General features: G+C 42.7%; 1 long non-coding RNA gene across 2 annotated transcripts in view; it reads left to right on the top strand.

Annotated features, from left to right (window-relative positions):
* Window positions 1-13,325, top strand: part of LOC129560147 (uncharacterized) — a 32,489-nt gene extending 19,164 nt beyond the window's left edge. For both annotated transcript variants that reach the window (XR_008686704.2, XR_016039336.1), the window contains 2 exons: window positions 6,545-6,601; window positions 7,772-13,325. This is a non-coding gene — a long non-coding RNA (uncharacterized LOC129560147). The remainder of the gene's footprint in view (window positions 1-6,544; window positions 6,602-7,771) is intronic.
* Window positions 13,326-16,975: the final 3,650 nt, after the last annotated feature.

Raw genomic sequence — 16,975 nt, 5'->3', positions numbered from 1 at the left:
ATTCTTTACCCACTGAACCACCTGGGAAGCCCGCTGAATAAGTCTTAGGTGTTTGAAAATAAAATCAGTTATCTATTGTCACTAATGAAATAGTATGTTAAAGAAATCCATCTGCCACCAACCTCGCCACACACGTGTGAATACACATACCCTACCTACCCCATTCTATCTAACCCAGTTGCTGAATATAAACAAAGCTGTTTCCTGGTATACCAGGAGCTGTTTTCCCTATGCATCAACCCAGAAAGGTAATCCCCCGGGTCCCTCCCTACACTTATTTAAGGCCTCTTAAAGACTATATAAATGAACCGCTAGTTAGACAGCTTACTTCTCACTTTAGTCAAGAAAAGGCAAACACATGTGATCAAATGTAGACGAGAGGTTTGAAGACACATTTTGAAGGGGGTGCTAACAAATATTGGAGGCCGTGGGGCTTGTTTCAAAACAAAACAGTCCCCCTTTGAAGTGAGAACACATCAGAGAAGTTCTTGCCTTTAAGGATTTGGACTTTCTGTCTGAGTGGAGACTCTGAACCCACATCCAGTTGGATCTCCCCTCCCCAGTTCAACCTGATTGTGGTGATGTGTCATTTGACTACATATGACTGTGACAGTCAGTGCATCATCGCACAATGATTGTCTAATCTCTCCATTGGAATGTGAACTTTTTGAGGGTGAAGACTTTTCTTTCTATCTCTGATTCCCTAGTATACTGCAGATTACCTGTAGCATGGGAGACATTAAAAGCAAAAAGGACAGGACTTCCCTGGTGGACCGGTAGCTAAAACTCTGCGCTTCCAGTGCTGGGGGCCCAGGTTCCACCCTTGGTCAGGGAAGTAGATCTCATAAGTTGCAAGGAAGATTGAAGATTCCATGTATGGCAACTAAGACCCAGCACAGCCAAATAAGTAAATAAATAAGTAAAAAAAAAATTAAAGCACAATCAAGGAAAGGAGAATAGGAAAGGGAGGAGGGAAGGGGTCCAAAAAGACTCCTGAACCTCGTTCAGAGTTGTTGAAACACTTAACTTCTGTTGACCTTCAGGTAGCTTCTTGTTTCCTGGAGTCCTGGGGTATAATGAGAAATATGATTGGAAGCAGGAAGCTTGGGTTTGCCAACTAACTCTCCCATTTAATTGGGGTTTATCATTTCTACCTTAAAGAAATCTTGAGTAAGTGAAATAATAAATGTGATACCATTCAACAAACAAGTAGCACATAATCGTTACTTTATGTATTATCACCGGGGAATCAGCCATCTTCATCAGAACACTCTTATCTGTTTCATTTGGCAAAACATTATACTTTGAGAGACTATTTTGGAGTAAAGGGAAAAGCCTGATCTTTTACTCATTTTTCCTTCTTATTTTCAGGATTTTGCTATTGTATTTGCATTTGTATGGCTGTCATTTAAAAAATTAATCTAGGGACAACAGTGATTCCAAAGACTGACCAGTGATCTCCAGTTGAATCAGAATCACTTAAGAACTTTAAAATATACAGAATTCCAAGTCCCAACACTGAGCAAATCAATGCAATTATTCTGGAGTGGGGATATGTGCATACCTGCTAAGTCACCTCATCGGTGTCTGACTCTTTGCGACCCTATGGACTGCAGCCTGCCAGGTTCCTCTGTCCATAGGATTCTCCAGGCACGAATACTGAGTGGGTTGCCATGCCTTCCTCCAGGGGATCTTCCTGACCCACAGATCGATCCCATGTCTCTTATGTCTCCTGCAATTGGCAGGCGGGTTCTTTACCACTAGCACCACCTGGGAAGCCAAGAGTGGGAGTGGGAATTCTGTATTTTGAAAAGCTGCCCAGGTGAATCTGAGGAGCAGCCAAGCCAGGATATCTGGACAGGCTTCTTTTTTCCATTATAAAATGGTCAAAAGATCTTCAAGGTCAGGCCTGAGAGCTTATGAATATCCCCCTTTTTGCTGGATGACTGCCTGGAAAATTCTATGAAGGTTCATGGCATTAGGCTTTGTTATTTGAAACTAATAATGTAGAAATGTTAGCATGAGCGTGACATTTCCATAACAAATTCACGAGTAGGCATTTGAACCTAAAATCTAAGCTCTAAGGCTAGAGTAGATGATATGGAGCTTAGTAGGGTTTCAGTTCAGTTCAGTTCAGTCACTCAGTCGTGTCCGACTCTCCGCAACCCCATGAATCACAGCACGCCAGGCCTCCCTGTCCATCACCAACTCCCGGAGTTCACTCAAACTCATGTCCACAGAGTCGGTGATGCCATCCAGCCATCTCATTCTCCGTCGTCCCCTTCTCCTCCCGCCCCCAACCTTTCCCAGCATCAGAGTCTTTTCCAGCGAGTCAACTCGTCGCATGAGGTGGCCAAAGTATTGCAGTTTCAGCTTTAGCATTAGTCCTTCCAATGAACACCCAGGATTGATCTCCTTTAGAATGGACTGGTTGGATCTCCTTGCAGTCCAAGGAACTCTCAAGAGTTTTCTCCAACAGGGTTTAGAAAAAGCATTTCAGTTGTTTCTGTATATTTCCTTAGCTTCAGGAGGAAATGGCATAACACATATCTATTTCCCAGGGATGTTTTGCTCTCAAAATTAATGTGAAAAATGAATGGTGCCTTAGACTTCTTGGAAAGACTCATGTGCATTAACATCTGTTTGTTCAAGCAAATATTTATCTCTAGGGTTATCATCCATCACAAATCTTGCAAAAAACAAAAACCTGTTTAAATTCTCATACTTCTTGTTGGGAATACAAACTGGTATAACCATTTTGGAAAACTACTTGGTAGTACCTAGTAAAGCTGAATATTTCCATATCCTATTTCCTATACACAAACCAAACTGAAAAGCAAACATATGTTTATCAAAAGACATGGACTAGAATCATGATAGTCTCACGGATCATAATAGCTCAACACAGGCAACTACCCAAATGACCATCCACAATATGATAGATAAGTAAATCATCATGTGGTCACACTAAAGAATCCTAGTAGCACAGCAAGTGAATGATCTACAAGTACACACAAAAATTGATGAATTTCAGATTCATGAGTTTAAATGAAAGAAACCAGATTTCAATGAAAAGTTAAAATCAACTCCAAGGATGTATATACAAAATATATATGATGATGTTCACTAAGGGAGACAGACATTTATTTCCCAAAGAACTCCCTTTCTTGTCGGGTATCCCTTGTGGCTTAGCTGGTAAAGAATCTGCCTGCAATGCGGGAGACCTGGGTTCGATTCCTGGGTTGGGAAGATCCCCTGAAGAAGGGAAAGGCTATCCACTCCAGGTTTCTGGCCTGGAGAATTCCATGGATTATACAGTCCATGGCATCACAAAGAGTTGGACCGACTGAGCGAGTTTCACTTCACTTCACTTCCCTTTCTTATCAGAGATGCCCACACACTGGAAGGAGCCCACACACTGCAACCTCTGAATATTCTTTTCCCAATTGACCATTTTGGTTGTCTTTAAAGACATTGATCAATAAAATGTCTGAAAAAAGATAAGCCCATAAGACACATTTTACAAAAGATTTATGAGTTGATAATTCAACAATGCCGTCCAAAGTGAAGGAAAGTGTTGGCTCCATGTTCAGGGTAATTTTTTTTGCAACTCAAACCCCATCTTCAACAGAGCTCAGAAAGAGGTACTGTTTAACTGGGCAGCTGAGCAACGTGTTCAGAAACTACTGCGGGGGAAAAAAACACCACATTTCAAAGCATTTGAAAAATAGCATTGTCATAATTGTTCTATATGTTTTTAAAACCTCTCAAAATGCCTTTTCTTTTCACAAAAACGATGTGTGTTCAATTTTAAGTCAATTGATACGGAATAGTACAGAGTGAAAGTCAATATATTAAATAAAAATCACCCCCATCTCACTTCCCCAAGTAACTGTTATGAGCATGTATGCATGCTAGAGTCGCTTCAGTCATATCCGACTCTTTTTCAACCCCACGGACTGTAGCCCACCAGGCTCCTTTGTCCATAGGATTCTCCAGACTAAAATACTGGAGTGGGTTGCCATGCCTTCCTCCAGGGGATCTTCCCTACCCAGGGATCCAACCCAAGTTTCCTGCAGCTCCTGCATTAGCAGGCAGATTCTTTTCAGCTGAGCCACCTGGGAAGCCCGTTATGAGCATTAAGTAACTATCATTCCAACACATCTCTAGGCAGGGGTAGGAATTATTTTGTAAACACGGGTGAAAACTTGAAAAATAAATGACAAAGGAACATGCTCGGGAGATCTCTGTTCACCTCTGTGGTGGAGGAGAGAGAGGAACTTGTGCTCTCAGAGATTGTAAAAGAGCCTCTTTCTGGTCCTTCCCCTGATGAGATGAGTGCTCTGATAACAAAATAGTTGGAATTCTAAGGCAAATAGTGCCTTTTGGATCAAACAGTAGGCCTAACTCAGAGGTGGGAGGTGGGATGGAAGGAGGGGAACAGCTTCTAGTTCCCCTTGGGGACTTTCTTAAGGAAAGAAAGGGCCAAGATGCAGACCATCACAGAGCAGAGAAGGGAAGAGGGATTATGCCTCTGCATCACTGCCAAAGCAATAAACTGCCAGGGGGCCTGAGGGAAAAGTGAGATGACTGGGAGAATGAATTCTGGAGGTTTTGAAAAATGATCCTGGATGTGACCAAAGAAAAGAAATAGAATAAAATAGTGTGTCATTTGTCTAACTGCTTTTACTTAACATGATTTCAACTTCTATCATGTTAAAGAAATGTCTTGGAACCACAGATTAAATGTGCTAATTCTTAGACTCTACCTGTTTACAAGGAAACTGAGCATAAAAATAAAATTCTGATTTGTTGCATGGCTCCTTCTCCAGTTGGGTTGAGCAAAATTTTCACAAGATGGGATCAGTTTAACTGAGGGGACCAGGGACAGTAAGGTGCAGACCTGGCCTTTGTAGCAATCTGAGATGTTGCCTATCTAATCCAGGGGACTGAATTTATCACTTGCTGACCTAAGGAGTCAAGGACAGTCTGAGACTGAGAAGGAAAAAGGATAGTTGTCCCCTGCCTGGAAGGGTTTTCAAGTGTAAGGGCTTATAAATTGCAGCCGTTTCAGCAAAAAAGAACTTAAAACTTAATAAATCTCTCCTTGGATCCCATTTTGATGTCAAAATCCCAAACTGATGTCCACCTTTGGTTACCTTCTCATTTGTTAATGATGAGCCAACCCAGGCCATTAAGGACCCGCTGTCCCTAAACACATATGTGCCCTAACTGGTTTATGAGCTCCATATGTTTCAGTCCAGGTAGTGCCTAACTCCCTAAGTCAGGCACTATTATTATCCCCATTTTACAGATGAGGAAATGGAGGCAAAGAGAAATTAAGTTACTCACACGAGGTCACAGAGCTCGTGTGTGAGGCTCCAAAGTAGATGTTCTGAACAAAGGGCCTGATGCCAAAAACCTGACTCATGAACACTGAGGGCAATCAAAGATAGGCTAGAGCCTACAGTTCCTTAGGGCAGATCCGGTGTCACTGCTATAAGCCCGCCAGTTATTGGCTTTGGAGACATCAAATCCCACTGCATACTTCTCACCCGCCCCCCAAAGTTTATTGCCTTGGGTGTTGACCTTCTGACCTCGCACCACAGTGTGTCCTCAGCTCCTCCACAGGAAGTGAGAGGAGTACGTGTGCGTGAGTGTGGGAGTGTGCACTGTGTGAGTGTGCAGGTGAGTCATATGCACGCGTGTGTGAGTGCACGTGAGCATGTGGTATGCATTTTGTAAGGGGAGTGTTGTGACCCCAGGAATGCATGCGTGAGCGTGTGTGGGTGATGGCTGTGAAAGTGTGTATTTGCATGTGTGTGTGTGTAGGTGAGAGTGTGAATGAGTGTATGAGTGAAGGTATTGAGAGTAAATGTGTGTGGTTGTGTGTCTGAATGAATGTGGATGTGAGTGCACCAACGTGTGTCTTACTGAACACACGCACATGAGTGAATGTGTGAGTTCGTGTGCTGCTCCCTGACTTCCTTTACTGGCAGCCAGATCAAGTGACACCTGAGCTCTGCCCTCTGATGAGAAAGCTTAAGGAAGCTGTCCAAGGACAGCGCTGGCCAGGGGGAGGGAGGAGGTCAGCTCTGTGCCAAGAGGACTCTGACGGGAGGGAGCAGAATAAACCCATGGGGGCACCACCCACCTGGCTTCCTGGACCAGTCCCATGAGTGCTGCCCCTCCCTGGGGTCGTGTGAGGTTTCCTTCTGTTCTAGTCCGAGGGAGGTGAAGAGGGAAGTGGTCAGGCGGAGAGAGGGAGCAGGCTTGGAGTCAAACAGACTGGGGCTGAAATTCCTGCTCTGCCTCCAGACACTAAGAGTTGTGGGTGAGCTCCTTAATGGATCCATCCTTGGCTTCCCCATCTGATAAAGGAACGCGCTATGATACCGAGCACAAAAGCTTATGGGGAATATCAAAAGGATCAATACATCTTTAAAAAAAACAAACTATGTATAGCACTCTGCACAAAGTGTATGCTCAATAGATGATATTATTGTTCCGCTGAAAGAGTACAATCACCATTTCTTTCTTCCAGGTTGCCACTTTGGGTCAGATTCACAGCTCTCACTCTGGAGACAAGGCATTACTGGAGGTTTGTAGAAGCTCTTTGGGTCGACTTGATTAGAAATTAGGGCACTTGGGAAGCCGTTAGCGAGAGGCCTCAGGGTTGGGAAGAGTTAATGTACCAGAACAATGACAACTGTTGTCACCAGGAAATCAGCTCTTTGCTTTCCAAAAGGAAAGCAGAAAAGTCCCTCTTACCCAACAAACCCAATTTAACACTGAAAGTTCTGACTGCAGTGCAATATGCCTCTTTTTAAAATGAAACACTACACCTGCAAGCATGAACTGATTGCCTGGCTTTTCAAGGGCCAGAAAGTGAAATAAAGAAAGGAACTCTCAATAGGGAGGCCACCCCGTCACTGAGGAGAACTGAGTCAGAACAATGAGTGAGTGGCTGGGAGGCCACCTGCCTTGGAGGCGGGAGTTGAGTCAACACAGGCCCTAAGCAAACAGTCGCGCTTTAGTGTTCTAAATCAGTTTGAACAGTGGTTAAAGCCTGTGGGCCGAGGAGCCCTGAAAGCCTGCACACATCCTCTATTAGGTCCGAGCCAATCTCCCCGGGCCGACGCTGTGTTTACTCAGCGTCTTTCATTGCAAAATGGCCGCCCCATTAGCTGGGGGGTCGGCGGGGGCGGGGGGACCGAGAAAGCTGAGGAGAGGGGCGGTGCCTGCCTCCGCAGGGGCGCGGGCCGCCCTGCCTGCTGAGAAAGCATGGACTGCAGGCCCCTCACAGAGAGGGCTTGGGGTTCTATACCCCCAATAAAGTGGAGACCTGAGGTGAACAGAACACAATGGAAGGACAAAAGGCATAAAACACACCCTGTCAGCAAGAGGCCTTGTAAATAGCTTTTAAGATTCCCGTTCCAAGGTGGGGAAAGGACCTGAGAAAAAGAGAGTGGTGTGCTCAGGTTCCTGGTCGTTCTGGAAAGCCCGTCACCCTCGGCCAGCGATGCCTCTCCTTCTGCCACTTCTGCAACACAGAGGCCTTTAGAGTTTGGACAGATGAGAACTAAAGAACTTTGGGAATGTGTCCTAAGATCTCACACGTGAAAAAGGACATGCGTGAACCATGTTTATGGCATTCACAAGAGGTAGCTTTGTCATTGTGAAAACTGGAAATATTTTCTTCAGGGGGAGGGGGTGGGGCGGGGTGGATCCCATTATAAACCCTAATCACACAACATTTCATGTTTTGCAGCAGGAAGGAAGTGAGCAGGAGACAACAGGGCCCCAGAGGAGGCAGAGAGCCCATGCAGGTGCAAGGTGCTATTCCACACAGACAGGCTTGGTCTTCAGTGCATACCTGCGTCTCCTGGTGACCTGACTCCCACCCTGGAACAGTGAGGAGGGTTTTCTGGGGCTGAGATATAAGTGGATCATGAGAAGTAAGGCGGTATTAACACCCACCCCCAAACTTCCCCAGACCTGGCCTCCTTTAAACCTTCCTATGTTGCAAAATATCTTCTTCTTCCCTTCCTCCATCAAAATCCCATTCCTTCAGTACAGTGCTTCTCAACTAGAAGGGATTTTGCACCCATGGGATATTTGTCAGTATCTGGAGACATTCCTAGTGATTCTAACCGGGGACTGGAGTACAACCAGCATTTCCTGTGAGTAGAGGCCCGAGGTGTTGCTAAAGACCCAACAAGGCACAAGACAGCTCACCACATCAAAGAATTATCCAGCCCAAAATATCACCAGCACTGAAACTGAAAACCTTGCTGGCATGTACTGACATCACAGCAACATGATTGAAAAGCATCTATTTGAACTAATTCACAAGGGTCAGTTGGTTTTTAAAAGAGGTTCTCACTTTTTGGCAAGCATTCATATGGTTTAAATACAAATGCAAAAGGAAGAGAAGACTTCCGAGAAGCTATGGGGAGCAATGTTTTATATGTATGTGTTGGGGAGGCCCTCCTAGCTATTCCATCATTCTTATCATGAAGGCGTCTACCAACTTGTTCCAGGGGTAGAAAACCAGTCTTGTGCACTCATCCTGGCAAGAGTTGAAATAAGGATCACGTCACAAAAATACAAGGACATGTGTTAACAATTTCACTCAGGTACCTAGAGTAGTCAAATTCGTACATATAGAAAGTAGAGCGGTGGTTGCCAGGGACTGAGGGGAGGGGCAGATGAGTTATTGCTTAATGGGTATAGAATTTCGGTTTTGTAAGATGAAAAGAGTTCTGGAAATCGGTTGCACAGCAGTGTGAAAGTACTTAATACTAATGAAGTATATAGTTAAATATCATGAAGACAGTAAATTTTATGTTATGTGTATTGTCCCACAATTTTTAAAGAGTGTATTCAGTTCAGTTCAGTTCAGTCACTCAGTTAGGTCCGACTCTTTGCGACCCCATGAATCACAGCACGCCAGGCCTCCCTGTCCATCACCAACTCCTGGAGTTCACTCAGACTCATGTCCATCGAGTCGGTGATGCCATCCAGCCATCTCATTCTCTGTCGTCCCCTTCTCTTCCCGCCCCCAATCCTTCCCAGCATCAGAGTCTTTTCCAGTGAGTGTGTATATATATATATATATATATATATATATAAATACACCTTGATGAATTTTTACAAAGTGAACACATTTGTATGACTAGTACCCATGTGAAGAAATGAAATATTACCAGCCCCCCATCAGTTCAGTTCAGTCGCTCAGTCATGTCCAACTCTTTGGGACCCCATGAATCTCAGCATGCCAGGCCTTCCTGTCCATCACCAACTCCCAGAGTTCACCCACACTCACGTCCATCAAGTCGGTGATGCCATCCATCCATCTCATCCTCTGTCGTCCCCTTCTCCTCCTGCCCCCAATCCCTCCCAGCAGTAGGGTCTTTTCCAATGAATCAACTCTTTGCATTAGGTGGCCAAAGTATTGGAGTTTCAGCTTCAGCATCAGTCCTTCCAATGAACACCCAGGACTGGTCTCCTTTAGGATGGACTGGTTGGATCTTCTTGCAGTCCAAGGGACTCTCAAGAGTCTTCTCCAGCACCACAGTTCAAAAACATCAATTCTTCGGTGCTCAGCTTTCTTCACAGTCCAACTCTAAGCCCCCTTTATTCCTCCTATATGCCACCTCCTGGTTCTAGCCCTACCTCAAGGGTAATAGTATCCTGACTTCCAAATGGTAACATAAGTATAATCCTTAATGGAGCTGCAATAGTTTGTGAATGTATCATATTTAATTTAATCAATCAACTCCCCCCCCCATCCTTTAACTGAACTTGGAAGATTCTTCAAAAAAAACACACGTGAGATGATTTGGGCATATATTTTTGTCCACATCTCTACTCTCTGAAAATAGATGGATTCTTTTTTTTTTAATTTATTTTTTTTATTTTACAATATTATATTGGTTGGTTTTGCCATACATTGACATGAATTCGCTCCAGGTGTAGATGAGTTCCCCCTCCTGAACCCCCCTCTCAGGTGGAATTTCCAAGTCACACGCTGTGAAAAATTTAAAGAGTCTTGATTCGTAGAGGCATCAGTATTTTTAGAAGCTTCCGGTGGATCATGATGTGTGGCCGTGGTGGAGAATCACTTTATTAACTTATGGATTGCCTGTGATTAGTTCTTTAAGGAATATTCGCAAACCACTACTGACATTCTGCTATTGGAAAGAATGAAATGGACTGCACACCACAACGCTGAAGTCTGCAAGCTCTTCAACAAGAGAAGCCACCGCAATGAGAAGCCCACGCAACTAGAGAGCAGTCCCCAGTCACCACAACTAGAGAAACCCTGAATGTAGCAATGAAGACCCATGTAGGGAAGAAACGAATGGAATAGGGATTTTCCTGGGGTCCAATGGTTAACCATTCACCTCATAATGCAAGGGACACTGATTTGATCCCTGGTCCCCTGGTCAGGGAACTAAGATCCCACATGCTGTGGAGCAACTAAGCCTGTGCACCGCAGCTGCTAAAGCCCATGTGCCTTGGAGCCCAAGAGCCACAACTGGAGAGTCCGGGTGCCTCAAAGAAAGATCCCGCATGATGCAACGGCAATCCTGCATGCCACCACCAGGACCTTACGCAGCCAAGTAAGTATTTTTAGAAAAGAAAAACAGAAAGAGTGGAATAAAGCCATTTGCGGCAACATGGATGGACCTAGAGATTGTCATACTGAGTGAAGTAAGTCAGAGAAGGAGAAATATGTGATAATGCTTATATGTGAAATCTAAAAAAAGAAGATACAAATGAACTTATTTACAAAACAGAAACAGACTCAGAAACTTAGAAAACAAACTTATGCTTCTCGTGAGGTGGGGGAAAGGGGTTGGGGGAAGAGGGAGGGACAGACTGAGAGTCAGGGATGGACATATACACACTGCTATATTTAAAATGGGTAGCCACAAGGATCTGTATAGCACAGGGAGCTCTGCTCAGTGTTTTGTGGAAGCCTGGATGGGCGGGGAGTCTGGGGGGAAATGGATGGATGTATATGTATGGCTGAGTCCCTTTGCTGTCCATCTGAAACTATCACAACACTGTTCATCTATCACAACATTGTTGGCTATACTCCAATACAAAATAAAAAGTTTTAAAAAATGGGAAAAGAATTTGAAAAAGTTATACATATTTATATGTATAACTGAATCACTCTGCTATACATCTGAAACACAACATTGCCGTTTTTTTAAATTTAATTTTATTTATTTTTGGCTGTGCTGGGTCTTCATTCCTGTGTACAGGCTTTATCTGGTTGCAGGGAGTGGGGGTTACCGTTTGTGGTGGTGAGCGGGCTTCCCATGGCATTGGCTTCAGCTCACGAGCTTCAGTATGGAGGCTCATGGACTCTAGAGCAAGGGCTCAGCAGTTGGGGTGCATGGGCTGAGTTGCCCAGTGGCATGTGGGGTCTTCCCAGACCAGGGATCGAACCCATGTCCTCTGCATTGGCAGGCAGATTCTTAATCACTGGACCACCAGGAAAGTCCACTAACACAGCATTGTTCATCAATGCGCTCCAATATAAAATAAAAAGTTAAAAAACAAGCAAACCATCAACTGACCACTGGTAATTGCTTGGACTTGATCCCAGTAGAAATGCTTTATGGGTTCAAAGGAAGCAGGAGTAGCACTTCAGATGTCTTTAGCTGTAAGGACTGCTAGTCAGTGAAACATAATTTTAACATTTTGTTGTCTTCATTGTTCTTCCCAAACAAAAAACCCTAGGTTTGCAGATAAACAAAGAATTTGAAGATAGGAAGAGAAAGAAGCAAAAACAATGTATAAAGCATTCCCTTTAAAATCTTTTTAGAATAGCATGTGTATCTAGCCAGGCAGAAGGGGGCATGGAGTAGGAATGGGCGGAAGTCTAAGTGACTAAATCATAGTGTTTTAGGCCAGATACCTGATTAAGTATTTAGAATTCATTATTTCATTGTATTTCACACACGCACACACATATATGGAATAGATATCACTGTCTCTGTTTCACATGAGATCCAAGTTAGAGATTTCAATGATGGGTCCAGAATCATACAGTTAACCAGCAAGGCCCGGGGAACCAACAAAGCCCCAGTCCTGGTGACTCGAGCACTTAACCTGCCCAGGTCGATTTTGAGATACTCGCATCAAATTACCTCAAAGGTTTCTTTTATTCTAGTTTTTTATTTATTTGTCTTGGCTCTGCTGGGTCTCTGCTGTGACTCATAGGTTTCGCTAGTTGTGGCACACAGGCTTAGTTGCTGTGAAGCAGGTGGGATCTTAGTTCCCTGACCTGGGATTGAACTTGTGTTGCCTGCATTGGCAGGCAGATTCTTTTTTTTTTTTTTTTTTAATATTTATTTATTTATTTGGTTACGCTGGGTCTTAGTTGTAGCATGTGAACTCTTAGTTGAGGCATGTGGGATCTAGATCCCTATCCAGGGATCAAACCTGGGCTTCCTTCATTGGAAGCACAGAATCTTAGCCATTGGATCACCAGGGAAATCCCTGGAAAGTTTATTTTAGATTTAGCCATTGACTTGAGTGCCATTTTCAGCAGTTTTATATTAGTGGTCAACTGGAAGCAGGATAGAGGAATAGATCTGAAACCAATGGCATTAGCCATAGTTTAGAAGTGAGTCAAAGATTAAGGCCCACTGAACAAAACTGTGCAACTTAATCCACACTAAAGCAGACTCTGGGTTGTGGGATTCCAAGCTACCCAGAGTGCCAAGGACACTTACTTCCTGTGGGTGGTGCAGGCGTAAAATTCGGTTGCCATTGACTTGCTTCATGATACATGACTGCCACGGCAGTCATGGCCCTTGTGAGCTCAGAGCCTTTCCGGGAGCATTTCTGTCTTCTGGATGCTTCTATAGATGTCCACCCAGTTCAACTTGTTCTGTCACACTAATGAAGTCTTTTCTGAGTCAAGCCAGTTAATGGAGGAAGCCGGTAGTTTAATTAAGGTGAGCTTACCCAGAAAATTGTGGTACATATACACAATAGAATATTACTCAGCTATTAAAAAGAATGCATTTGAATTAGTTCTAATGAGGTGATGAAACTGGAGCCTACTATATAGAGTGAAGTAAGTCAGAAAGAAAAACACCAATACAGTATATTAAGGCATTTATATGGAATTTAGAAAGATGGTAATGATGACCCTATATTCGAGACAGCAAAAGAGACACAGATATAAAGAACAGACTTTTGGACTCTGTGGGAGAAGGTGAGGGTGGGATGATTTGAGAGAATAGCACTGAAACATGTATATTACCATATGTGAAATAGATGGCCAGTCCAAGTTCGATGCACGAAACAGGGCACTCAAAGCTGGTGCACTGGGATGACCCAGAGGGATGGATGGGGAGGGAGGTGGGAGGGAGGTTCGGGATGAGGGACACATGTACACCCGTGGCTGATTCATGTCAATGTATGGCAAAAACCACCACGATATTGTAAAGTAATTAGCCTCCAATTAAAATAAATAATTTTTTTTAAAGATGATTTTATCCAACACCACTCAGAGGGAGCTTCCTCATGCCCGTCTGTCAGCATCACTCTCACTAATGTTAAAATGCTAATGAAAGAGTGAATTACCATTTCCATGAGGACTCCAGAATTTCATGAGTTTGGAATTGACATTCTGAGCCTCCATCTTTCCTCAGCAAGGTACTTAGCCTTTAATAAGTTCTGAGATTAGGGGCTTTCTTCTCCAGAGAGCAACATTTGCTGTGGGCTGCAAAGATGGCCATGGCGGAAATACTGAATAAATCCAGAATGTTTTCTCCAAACACCCAGAAAACACTTAATTAAATGCTAACTATTTCTCACACTCCTATAGCTATTAGCCCAGACACTTCTCCGTATATATTCAGACTGAAATTTAAAAAAAAATCTCCAGACATTTCTGAAGGGGGAGTTTTATGTGACTTTTTTTCAACATTCACAATTTTAAATGTGAATAAAATTGATGTGACTGGCGATCTCAGTTTTGGATTAAAAAATGATAGTTTAATGAGTCTGGAAACCAGATATTAGTTTTGAAAGAAAAAAAGATTTCTTTCATTTTTTTCAGACAAAGCTATTTAAAACTACACATTTCTGGGTATCACTTTGTCTATGTCATTTTGCTAAGTGGGTTCAATTCATCATCTTCTCTGTTTGGTTCTGATAATGTCAGCCGGAATGGGAGCAGCACATTTAGATTTCAAATCAGCGGAGGAAATAACGGCAAGGACAGACTATCCAATAAATATTTAACTCAGGACTGTTCAACATTTATTTAACCAGCATATATTCATCCATCCAAATCCACCACGAGTGACAGTGCTTGTAACATTCATAACCATTTTCATTTATACCTTCTGCTGGGATACACAAACACATGCAAAGGCAAAGGGAAAATTAAGGACACAGCTTCATAACATGATAAAGACATAATAAATGTTTGATTCAGGCTTTTTCCTGCTCTTTTCAAGTAAAATTTGGTTCCTCACTTAATCTTTTTTTCCATTATTTAGACATGGAAGAATCAAAAACGATAGCTAATATTAAAAGGGATCATATGACTTTTGTAAAAAAAAAAACAGGGATCTATTTTCACTATAGGATGCCCACTGACATCTTTTTAGTCCTCATGAGGGTCAGGTCTACTCCTTGATGAACAAGTGCTTCTGTTCTCCCCCAAACAGCTGGGTGGGAAATGAAAGGCATATTTAACAAATCTAATTCAACCTTAACCTGTAAGGATCAGTCAAGCTGCTGATTTGGGCTCTCCGGAACGGTCCTGCCAGCTCGGTCCTTACACTGGATTTTTTCCTGCAGTGGAACCAGGTAAGTCATGGCTGAAGGGGTGTCAGCCCAGCCTTTTCAAGGTCCGCCACCCACTCCTTTCCTAACAGGCTGTGGTCTCAGCTCCGAAGACTTCAGCCAGTGCTGTGCTGGTTAATGTTTAACATAGTCTCTTCAAAAAGAAAATTCCCTCAGTGTAAGTAAACCCACCACAGCCAATTTTCAAGCTATCAACGTGAGATCACCAAACACAGAATTGGGAAGAGATGTGTGTAATTGGGTCTAACAAGCCAGCACAATCTGGCTTTAGCGCACCTCTGGCTGTAGCCAGAGTTTCACACCTTCTCTTCCTACTGAGCTGGGAGGTGGAGGGCCCAGGCCCACTCCCGACTTAGCTAAGCACAAAAGTACTTGAGACAGAAGGTGAATCTCATGCACCTGGTGCCTGGTAACCCCAGAGAAAATAAGAAACCTGTATCATGGAAAATGTAGCCCGTGAATATTATTAGCATGCAATTATGTCCACTGTGTTACCATTACTGGAAGTCATTACCCGGAGCATGGTTTTTGGGTTGAATGTGGTAGAAATCACATTCAAATTCAGACATGATGGGAACTGGCTTGTCCATATTTTAAAAAAGTAATTCAGTTACACTATATATTCCTTTTCAGGTTCCTTTCCATTATAGATTAGTACAAGATACTGAATATATTTCCCTGTGCTATACTGGCTTGTCCCTTTTGATCTAAATTCATAATAAAAAATGATTAAACTGTTACGGAAAAGAAAAGCAGAGCAGAGGTAAGGTTTTGAACAGTTAAAAGTAGAAAATTTTATCTTCAAACCTTATCTCAAATCTATAGATGAACCATGGTAGATTTGACACCCTGTACATCATGTATTCATGTTTTCTGCATGCATTATAACCAATTAATAAATATACCTTTTTCATCAGTAAAAGATACATATATGCTGCCTAGCACTGTCAATTTTCTCTGAATTGTTTGGAAGAACAAATTGTGAAATAAATCTGTATTGTGCTTTCAGAGTGTTGGAAGACAGGGTGGGGAAATGACTTAAAAGTAGTTTGCCTAATTTCTTTTTTTAAAATTGAAGTATGGCTGATTTACAATATTGCATTAGTTTCAGGTATACAACATAGTGATTCAGTATTTTTGCAGATTATAGTAATTACAAGATAATGGCTATAATTCCCTATGCTCTACAACATATCCTTGTTGCTTATCTATTTTATACACCATAGGTATCTCGTAACCTCATAACCCATCTTGCCCCCGCTTCTTTGATAACCACACTTTGTTTTCTATATCTGTGATTCTGTTTCTGTTTTGCACATACATTTGTTTGTATCACTTTTAAAATTCCACATAAAAGTGATATCATGCAGTATTTATCTTTCTGGGTCTGACTTATTTCACTAAGCATAATAATTTCTACGTCCATCCATGTTGCTGCAAATGGCATTATTTCACTCTTTTTTATTAGTTCACCTCATTTCTTTTTTCTACATAATGTTTATTTTTCATTTAAGTGTGCTTGATTTACAATATATGTTAGTTTCAGGGGTACAGCATAGTGATTTGGTTATATACATACACATATACAGATTCTTTTTCAGATTATTTTCCCTTATAGGTTGCTTTAAAATGTTGACTATAGTTCCCTGGGCTATACAGTAGGTCTTTGTTGGTTATCTATTTTATATATATCAGTGTGTATATGTTAATCTCAAACTCCTTACAGTAAAGTGTCTGCCCACAATGCAGGAGACCCGGGTTTGATCCCCGGGTCGGGATGATCCCCTGGAGAAGGAAATGGCAACCCACTCCAGTACTCTTGCCTAGAACATTCCATGGATGGAGGAGCCTGGTGGGCTACAATCCATAGGGTCGCAAAGAGTTGGACACGACTGAGCGACTTTTCACCTCACTTCACTTCAGGCTCTTCTCCACAGTGACTGTACCAGTTTACACTCCCACCAGCAGTGCAGGAGGGTTCCTTTTTCTTCACACTCTCTCCAGCATTTATTATTTACAGACTTTTTGATGATGGCCCTTCTGACCAGAGAGAGATGATACCTCATTATAATTTTGATCTGCATTTCTCTAATAACTGGTGACACCACCCTTATGGCAGAAAGTG

The sequence above is a fragment of the Moschus berezovskii genome, chromosome 16 (genome assembly GCF_049115385.1).
Source record: "Moschus berezovskii isolate FMDL1 chromosome 16, NW_MosBer_1.0, whole genome shotgun sequence".
In the NCBI taxonomy this organism is placed as follows: domain Eukaryota; kingdom Metazoa; phylum Chordata; class Mammalia; order Artiodactyla; family Moschidae; genus Moschus; species Moschus berezovskii.
Note: the sequence above shows the minus strand (reverse complement) of the source record. Positions and strands in the feature narration are given on the sequence as shown.